Source organism: Arachis hypogaea, chromosome 6, assembly GCF_003086295.3.
Source record: "Arachis hypogaea cultivar Tifrunner chromosome 6, arahy.Tifrunner.gnm2.J5K5, whole genome shotgun sequence".
Taxonomy (NCBI): domain Eukaryota; kingdom Viridiplantae; phylum Streptophyta; class Magnoliopsida; order Fabales; family Fabaceae; genus Arachis; species Arachis hypogaea.
The window spans coordinates 114,282,714-114,293,343 of NC_092041.1; the positions used below are offsets into that span (position 1 = coordinate 114,282,714).

Here is a 10,630-nt window from a genome sequence, read left to right on the forward strand (position 1 = left end):
AACAAAATAAAGAGAACATAACTATTGTAACTTTAATTCAGTCTATGAAATAATCCAAACCACTACCAAATCAAATAGTTACTTATTGTAATAGAAATCAGAAGTTCGACGGCTAGGAGGAGCGCGCGGGTTGGTCGCAGTGTTTGAAGCAGAGCAACGTGGCTTCCAGACGAACACGAATGCGAACTCGAACGGTGAACGGCGAGTGAACGCGAACAGTGAACGCCGAGCGAACGTGAACGGCGAAGAACGCGAACGAAGACGACAGCTGAACAAAGACGCGAACGTGAACGGCAAACAAACGGCGACGGAAGCGCGGCTGAGCAGACAAAGACGACGGACGCCGAGCTCGAGGAAGCAGCCGCAATCGGTGACAGCGAACAGGGGTTGAAGACTTGGATCACGAGGGAAGCTAGACAGACGGACGGATGGCGAACTTTGAGTGCGACGGACGCGGCAGTATGCCACTCCTTGCGGCGGTGGTGTAGGCTTACAGTGCTAGGGTTTGTTGGCTGGGGTTGTGTGATTTGATTTCTTTCTGAATGAAAGAAAGAAAGGGGGAAAGGGAGAAAGAAACGGAGGAGTTTCCGTTTTTGTGTAAACCCGGCGGGTTTCGGTTCAACGATTTTTACCGGTTTTCTAAACGACGGTTTTACATATCTGACCGAATCGTTAATATTGCCGATTTGCAGTTGAATTGGCTGACCGACCGATCAGTCTGGTTTTTAGAACATTGGTTTTTCACTTTTTCTTTTTCCTATGCATGTGTTAATATTCTTGTGGTTACAATTTTTGTTCCTATGACAATGCTCTAGGAGAGAAGAGTGCCTGGGAAATCCTATGAAAAAAAAATGAATTTTGGTGAAATAATTAAGTGCCTAATCTTTTCCCCCTAAGGTTTCTTGAACAAAAAATTACCCGAATTTTGTTGCTTGAATTTATGAGTTAATGTAGTGCCGATTACTAAAATTAGAAAAAATCCTTATGATTTGATGTAATTTATTACATATTTAAAAACTATTCTAAATTTATTTGTTCAACAATTTTAGAAATAAAACTAATTTTCATTTTGAATTAAAACCATTATGCAACTCATGTTAGTTAGTACAACGATTGTATTACTTTTGGTAAGGAGTTCAAAATTCAGTTACTTTAAAAAAAAAGTACAACAATGCTACATAAATATAATTGACCACAATATAATATAAAATAATATGATATATCTAAATTTTTTTATAATATTAAAGGATTTATCGTCAAATTTATAGTAAAAAAGTATTACTATTTAGTATTTATTAGTAGCTTTATAAATATAATTAAATTAAATTTAATTAAATTAATTTACACTAAATAATTTACTAGTAGGATTCACCATCGAATTAATAAAATTTAATTTACACTAAATAAATGTAATTTATCCAAAAATAAATCAAATTTAAATAAAGTTTTAATTTAGTTATCTTGTCTTTAGTATTTAATACATAATTATAGTAATTATCTTATCTTTAGAAGATTTGAATTAAATTATCTTATCTTATCTTTTAGTTAGTTTGTTAGAATCCTATTTAAACACTTTTGGTAAGACAATTTATTTCTCATTTTTCATCCTTCTTATCTAAGTTGTTAAGGACAAGTTCTTTAAAGGTCTAGTAGAAAATCCTCCAATAACTTGTTATAATACCTTTCCATGGAATTCCCCTCTTCTTCTTTGCAAATTACTCCCATTGAAGAAGAGTTTTATTTCGGTGATTGCTTCTCCATCATCTTCAATTGCACCAAAAAATTGATCCAAATTATTAAAAGCTCAAACCCAACTGCTGAGGTTCACTCTTCTTGTACTACAAGTACAACCACGGAAGCAATCTTGGTTCCTTCAGACATCCTATGTAGTGGTACTCCACTCACAGACCTCAGCAGAGAATACACAATCTTGTTACATGAAATCTTTACTTCACTAGGTGTGTCTCCTGAGGTATTAGACCAAATTTTACCTGACATACGCGAAACTGCAAGAAGGTGTGACTCCAACACGCGGAAGATTGTTGTGAACCTTCATTTTACCTCGTACAATGTTGTTCAAGATTTTGATGAGCAAAATGATGATGCTGAATGCGCCATTTGCTTGGAGAAGTTTGACCATGGTAATGAAGATTCAAGCGTAGAAATTGTTCGTACAAATTGCTGGCATGTTTTTCATGATCGCTGCTTGCTCCGCTGGCTCCGACGCTGTGCCAACTGTCAATCGCCATATTCTTGCCCATTGTGCCGCAGCATCATATTTCAAACTTCAGAGATAGATGATGAATAGGTTCATCTTCACCATGCTATATTCCACTTAATTACCAGGCTTACCACTACAACTTCAAGGAACCTTCCTTTTTTTTTTGTGTTCCGTAGGGTTCTTTAATTTGTTTTAATTATGTCGCATTATTATCCTAATTGTTTAAAAAAATGTGAATAAATAGTATTTTAAAAGTATAATTCTAATAGTTGTTTTGTTAAATCAGTCTCTGTAAATTAACTTTACACAAACAATAAGAATTGGTTAATTTATCATGTTATTCTGAATTTTATTAAACTTGAGTGTTTTTGAAGATAATTATCAATCGCCTTCTTGTCTTTTTGCACCTTTTTTTTCCTTTTCTAATATGACAATCCTTAATCAAAACAAGAATGTTAACTCAATTGCTCTTACTAATGGAAACAAGAAGAATAAACTAACCAAAGATTTGTACATTAAAAAAAAATAACATCCAAAATCTATATTGTTTCTCCAGATTTATTGCAACTCAAAATCATTAACCTGGGCATATATATATATAAAGTTATAAATTATTCTTACACGTTAAAAGCTAACCAAGCTTTAAATAGTTTCTGGGCATGTTGCTATTGTTTAAATGCAAGTATTACTACTTCACCAGTGCACACAAATAATTATATTATATCATTATTGTTGTGCATTACAAATTCATTTTCAAGCAAAAATAAAACAAATTCTGTGTTGTATCAAAAATAAAATAAAATGTGTTATGTCATTGTCACCAGCACTCTAATATACAATCCTTAAAAGTACATTAATAGTTTTTACAAGGTGGTGTCTAAATCAATCCAAAATATTTGAAACCAGAAGGAATGATCCTAAAAACATTCATGCCTTCTGATGAAAGCAACACTGTTAGATCATTATACAGTATACAACCCTTAACCCTAAGTTCGCCAATTCGCCAAATCGATGAAATAACATTCATTCTTTTCCGGCTAACGTTGACTCAAGCTTTTTCTTTGGAAGCCGATGGTAGCAGATGATTTAACGTCGTGGCTGGTATCACGGCGCTTGGATTCGGTTCCCCTATACGCAAAGAACTTGGTCTTCTAGCGCCGTAACTCTTATCAGCATTGCTTCTTTTCGTGCGTCCTGAAGAACACGAGAGGAATTTCACTAGCCGCGTCGAACCAACGAGTAAAATTACACCCGTGATTATAAGTAGCCTGCAACATAACATAATGTTTATCATGTATGAAGTATCAACTTATTTTCAAGCAACTGTGCGACAAGCTTGCGAAACAAGAATTGCTAGACTAGTTCCTAGCATAATAATGATACTGATCTAGGTCTTTGATCCCAATTCTCCTAATAGCAACAAAAATTCGATAAAAGCCGAAAAATGTTTCAAACGGAAAACTAAATGTCAGGTAGAAATTTTTATTGATCAGATCAATATGAAAAAGAGTAATAAGTTTGGATTCTTGGATGGACACTATTCCATCTAAAAATGATAACCACCAAAATTTTTATACTAATATTATGTGTAATGGTGTGAAAAATTTTTATACGAAGATTATGTAAGTAATTGGAATTAACAAATAAAAGCAAAAAATCTTATATTACCATCCAAAAAGAAGTGCCAAGAGAGCTTTCGGGGCAGAAGGCAGTCTTTCACCCAATGCAAGCATTCCAGCTAGTACACCGCTCACAATTGATGCCACGGCTGCACATGTAGAAACCACAATAGCCTACCGTGCTTTAGTCCCCGTGTCTGCATAGCACAGAAGAGAACGAATTTTTATTAGAGGTAATCAAAACCGGAATCGGCAGCATAGAACTTGAATTAAAGTTCACACAGAATTAGATCATAGAAAATAGGCCTTCATAATACCTGGTAGTAAAACCCTGTTCAACTACAACACACACTGAATATAATCAAGTTGGTGAAATTGCATCCAAACAGCATCATCTTTCTTTAAATCATCTGTTTTCTTTCCATTGTCATTGTCATCATGATTTTTTGCTATAGACAAACTCTTCGGTAACTTCAAACTCACGTTAAAAGATAGCTTTTTTGAAATTGCATTTTTCATGTGAAATGATTTTGACTCTTTAATTTCTAATTTTGTGGGCGGAAGAGGTAATTCCTTCTCCAACAAATTATTATGCTTATTGTTTTTTTTACTATGAAGTTTGACATTTGAGGCCAATCCGGCGACACCACACCCGACACGACTTCCGGGGTTTGATCCGGAGAAGTTGCATTCATCAAAAGACTTGTGCCAGTTGGATTCTGAGATTCCTTGGATGCTTTTTTTTCTTCTAAATCTAACACTACATAGAGTTGTGATTATAGCCATGGTTGCAATCAAACCTAAAAAGTAAAAGGAAAAATATGCAAATGGTTTTGTCAATGAAATGTTATGCAGGGACCCTTCTTCCCATCGCCTAAAATAAAAAATTAAAAAAAATGGAAGGGGGTCTATGACTCTATGCAATTTTAATACCACTATCACTATAATGTGTTTTTCTCAAGGTTTTGAAAACTGGACCGATAATCAAACCATTTTAGTTATTGGTTCATTAGTTTATTGGTCCAATCAGTCTAACCATGACTCAACTGGAAAAACCATCCCATAATAAAATAATAAATAAATTATAAATAAACATCCTAAATATCTTTCAAATTTAAAACCCTACATAAAATATCACCAACTAAATGTAATTAATCATCAAAATATGCCATAACTTGCTGCAAATTTGTTGACAATTAACATAATTATACTTCCATTAAAAATAGCTGGATTGAATTACAATGCACAAGTTAAAGATAGAGAATATTGTCTTAATGTAGCTAAGTCAAAAAGTAAAACAAAAAAAGATAGTGTTGCACAATAAACACACAACAGAGCCCGAAACAAACACACAACACGAGGCTGAAACAAAAACACAACAAAGCCTGAAACAAAAAGAATCCAACACGGAGGAGGGGTAGCAAGTCGGCGGAGATCAAGAACAGGGACAGTGCAACCAAACAATGAAAACAGAATTTTGTTTATATAACAAAACAATCAAAACATGAATCATACAATCACTAATTGCAAATTTTTTCTTCATAAGAACAGAACAATGAAAACATGAAGCATATAATAAATCAAAAGATCACCAATTGCAAATCTTTAAATAAGAACAGAAGTTAGAGTTAGAACAGTGAAAAATGAAGAAAGATTAGTAGTTTTCAACCCAATTTTAACAAAGCTCATCACAATGATTAACAACAAAAAAAAAGCAATGAAGGAATAGTGAATCAATAACATGGGCAGTGCAAATTCAAGAAACTTTAGTAAAATTTAACTACAGAAACAGAGTTATCAATTTAAAATTTATCATCAAATACATTCAGTGAGCAAAACCAATCAACCAAGTACTGACTGGGCATTCGGAAAAAAAAAATCAAAAGAACATTCAAATCACAGCAAAAACACAACAACAATATGAACATTTAAAACAAAGCAACCCAAAAAAAATCTAAAAATCACCATTGCTGAAAACAATGATTTGATCCATGTATGCTCAATGAATTAAGAGCTAAGCTTACAGGAAAGTGAAGAATACCAAAACCAAAGAACCTTCAATCACAGCTTAAATCAAGAACAGAAAATCACAACAAAAACAAAAAAGATTAATTAAAAGTAACAGAAGAACAACAGAACAACAACACAAGAACAATTAGCAAATTAACAAATTCACAATATCAGTTAAAATTTACCAGAAGAACACTAATGCATGTGGAACATCATGCTAATATGTTTTCTGCAAAGATGCTATTTGTGCAGCTAAAATTTCCTAATTACTAAGATCCAATTATTCTAATTTCACATGCAATCAACTTACTAAGTTTCTAAAAGCTAGAAATTATAAAATCAACCAGAAATATGGTTAAAGCATTTCATCAAACATGTTGAGTGCGGTAAAATTAAAACAAAATAAGAGAATTCAAAGCTTAATATCAATGTGATAGAGAAGAGAACATAACTATTGTAACTTTAATTCAGTCTATGAAATAATCCAAATCACTACCAAATCAATAGTTACTTATTGTAATAGAAATCAGAATTTGCAGAGTGTGAAGCAGAGTATTGGTGTTGTGTGAGTGTATTGTCTGGTGGCGGGTTTAGGGAACTCACGGCTGCGACAAAAGAGAGCAGTTCGACGGCTAGGTGGAGCGCGCGGGTTGGTCGCAGTGTTTGAAGCAGAGCAACGTGGCTTCCAGACGAACACGAATGCGAACTCGAACGGTGAACGGCGAGTGAACGCGAACAGTGAACGCCGAGCGAACGTGAACGGCGAAGAACGCGAACGAAGACGACAGCTGAGCGAAGGCGCGAACGTGAACGGCAAACAAACGGCAACGGAAGCGCGGCTGAGCAGACAAAGACGACGGACGCCGAGCTCGAGGAAGCAGCCGCGATCGGTGACAGCGAACAGGGGTTGAGGACTTGGATCACGAGGGAAGCTAGATAGACGGACGGATAGCGATCTTTGAGTGCGACGGACGCGGCAGTATGCCACTCCTTACGGCGGTGGTGTAGGCTTACAGTGCTAGAGTTTGTTCGCTGGGGTTGTGTGATTTGATATCTTTCTGAATGAAAGAAAGGAAGGGGGAAAGGGAGAAAGAAACGGAGGAGTTTCCGTTTTTGTGTAAACCGGGCGGGTTCCGGTTCAGCGGTTTTTCACCGGTTTTTTAAACGATGGTTTTACATGTCTAATCGGACCGCTAATATTTCCGATTCGCGGTTGAATCGATTCGATTGGTCAGTTCGGTCTGGTTTTTAGAACATTGGTTTTTCTTTTTCCTATGCATGTGCTAATATTCTTGTGGTTACAATTTTTTGTTCCTATGACAATGCTCTAGGAACTAGGAGAGAAGAGTGCCTGGGAAATCCTATGAAAAAAATAAAAAAAGAAAAAATGAATTTTGGTTAAATAATCAAGTGCCTAATTTTTTTTTCTAAGATTTCGGATTTTTTATTTTAATAAATAAATTAATTATAATAATTACTTAAATAAATAATATAAAAAATATTTATCAAAATAAATATTTTTTTCTTATTTCGTTTACACTGCAAATAAAATAATTTTATACGTATTTTATTTAAATATTTATAATTTTATAAATATAGTATCTATAATTATATATTTATTATATATAATATTACTTAATTATTTTCGTGATAATTAAAGAATATAAAAAAATTTGTACAATAACAAATTAGCTTAAAATTATTTTATTTTATATTTTTTAATTGTTGATGAAATAAATAAATAATATTAAATATAATAAGTATATAATTATAGATTATATATAATTAGAATATTAAGTTAATAAAGTATGTTTTGTTACAATCTATTTTATTATATTGTCAGATATTGCCATGATGACTAAGCAAAAATTAAATAAATCATACTTGCATAAGTGCAAACAAAACGCAAAGCTCAGGATACATATATTTGACAAGCTTTCATGTATTTTTTTTCATTAGTATGCAAATATATATATATATATATATATATATTATATACATAATAGTCGCAGGAATTTATAATCTATAATATATGTCTTGCAATGAGATGAGCATAACGGGATCCGAACTCAACATCAGAAATATTAAAATATATTGTGTAATTTAAAAAATATTCGCTACTTTCTTTAAAATATAATAGTAATCATCTAATTTTTTAAATTAAAAAATATTCATCACTACGTACTTTCTTTAAAATATAACAGTAATACTCTAATTTTTTAAAATTAATATATTTTTCTATAGCTTATTAAGAATCTTTCTCCTAACCTCCAGTTTCTTTAAATTTCTCTTTAAACTAAATTTGTCAATATCAACCGTACCTAAAATGTGAAAATATTATTGGATAAAATGAAAACACAATTAAATATTAAGAAAAATATTTTGTATATTCATCTTATATATACACCAAGTCAACATATACTTTTCCATAGTTCAAACTAGCAGAAGGATATATGTTGATTTGGTAATTAAAATTAAGATAATTACTCACTTTAAGAAAAATAAACAATTAAAAATTTTTAGATAATTTAACATAATTATTTGATATAATACATACGTGTCATAAAAAATATCTTTATGTGTTTAATTATTTCAAATTAAATTAGTATAATTAAGTAAATAACACAATTCAATAATCATTTAAAATTAAAAAAAAAAGAACCTAGCATTATTTTTCGGTTTTAAAATATCACAATTAAAAAATAATAAAAAATGGTAAAAATTCACGTGTTCATGTAAAGTTAATAATTAAAAATTATTAGATAACAATCTATTTTTGAATAAATTATATGAATAAATAGATTGAAAATTAATATTAAGTAGATATCTTAAATTGAATTGTGTTATATAATTGTCTCATTTGTAACTCAATATAAATCAAATTTAAATCAAGTTTCAATTTAATTATCTTATTTATTTTAGAAAATTTGAATTAAATTATTTTATTTTATCTTTAATTTGTTAGAATTTTATTTAAACACTTTTATCTTATTTTTTAGTTATTTTATCGTATTTTTGTTAGAGGTCAGACGCTTCCCATTGTCCATGTGGTTGATGAAATAGGGGTTCCCGGTGAAAAAGAGGAGAGAAGGTGAGAACTCTCAGTTGAAGGCGTCTTTGCTTGTTTCATACAGAAAAGGACTCTTCTTTCTTTAAGGAACGGAACCCTCTTGAATCAATTGACTAGCCGAGATAGATGAGTTTCATAAAACACCAATACTAAAGGAATTTTGTCAGTGAGTCTCTCTCAATTTTCATCCTGTCATCTAAGTTGTTAAGGACAGATTCTTTTAAAGGTATAGTAGTAATACCTTTCCATGGAATTCCCCTCTTCTTCTTTGCAAATCACTCCCATTGAAGAAGAGTTTGATTTCGGTGATTGCTTCTCCATTATCTTCAATTGCACCAAAAAATTGATCCAAATTATTGAAAGCTCAAACCCAGCTCCTGAGGTTCAGTCTTCTTCTACTACAACTACAGCCACGGAAGCAATCTTAGTTCCTTCAGAGATCCTATGGAGTGGTACTCCACTCACAGAGCTCAGCAGAGAAGACACAATCTTGTTACATGAAATCTGTTCTTCACTAAGTGTGTCCCCTCAGCTATTAGACCGAATTTTACCTGACATAGTCGAAACTGCAAGAAGGTGTGACTCCAACACGCGGGAAATTGTTGTGAACCTCCACGTTACCTCGTACAATGTTGTTCAAGATTCTGATGAGCAAGATGATGATGCTGAATGCGCGATTTGCTTGGAGAAGTTTGACGATGGTAATGAAGATTCAAGCGTAGAAATTGTTCGTACAAATTGCTGGCATGTTTTTCATGATCGCTGCTTGCTCTGCTGGCTCCGACGCTGTGCCAACTGTCAATCGCCATATTCTTGCCCATTGTGCCGCAGCATCATATTTCCAACTTCAGAGATAGATGATGAATAGGTTCATCTTCACCATGCTATATTCCACTTAATTACCAGGCTTACCACTACAACTTCAAGGAACCTTTCTTTTTTTTTGTTTTTTTGTGTTCCGTAGGGTTCTTTAATTTGGTTTAATTATGTCGCATTATTATCCTAATTGTTAAAAAAAAATGTGAATAAATAGTAATTTTAAAAATATTATTCTAATAGTTGTTTTGTTAAATCAGTCGGTATAAATTAACTTTATACAAACAACTAATAAGAATTGGTTAATTTGTCATGTTATTCTAAATTCTATTAAACTTGAGTATTTTTAAAGATATTATCAATCGTCTTAGTGTCTTTTTGCACTTTTTTTTTTCCTTTTCTAACATAACAATCTTTAATCAAACCAAGAATGTTAACTCAATTGGTCTTAATAATGGGAACAAGAAGAATAAACTAACAAAAGATTTGTACATTAAAAGAAGGAGGTCACTCAGATAAAGACGCCTAAAACGTCTTTTTTTAAAGAAGTTTCCATGTTGTGTTTTAATTGGTTTCTGTATAATTTATTCGGTGTTCCTCATCACATATTATTAAATTTCTCAAAAGATTTTCTTTCCAGAAACAATAAAAAACATTTAATTTGGACTAAAACAAAAAAGGTAATAAATTAACTATTAGATTTTTTTTAAAGATTATTCACATAAAAAAAATATATCACTTCATCAAAAAAAAATAATATATATATAACAAGTTCTTAAAATTTTTATAAATAAAAAATAATTAATTTATATTTGTACAATATATAAAATTATTACTATATTATTATTATATTATATATTAAGATTCACTAATTTAAATTTTCTTTTTATTTTT

The 10,630-nt window shown here is 31.9% G+C and overlaps 1 long non-coding RNA gene across 1 annotated transcript; it reads right to left on the reverse strand.

Moving 5' to 3' along the window:
• Positions 1 to 4,253: 4,253 nt before the first annotated feature.
• Positions 4,254 to 6,914, reverse strand: LOC140173528 (uncharacterized). The gene is made up of 2 exons (XR_011862703.1): positions 6,454 to 6,914; positions 4,254 to 4,600 (listed from the first exon to the last, which is right to left on the reverse strand). It is a non-coding gene; the product is annotated as an uncharacterized lncRNA (long non-coding RNA).
• Between the last annotated feature and the right edge of the window lie 3,716 nt (positions 6,915 to 10,630).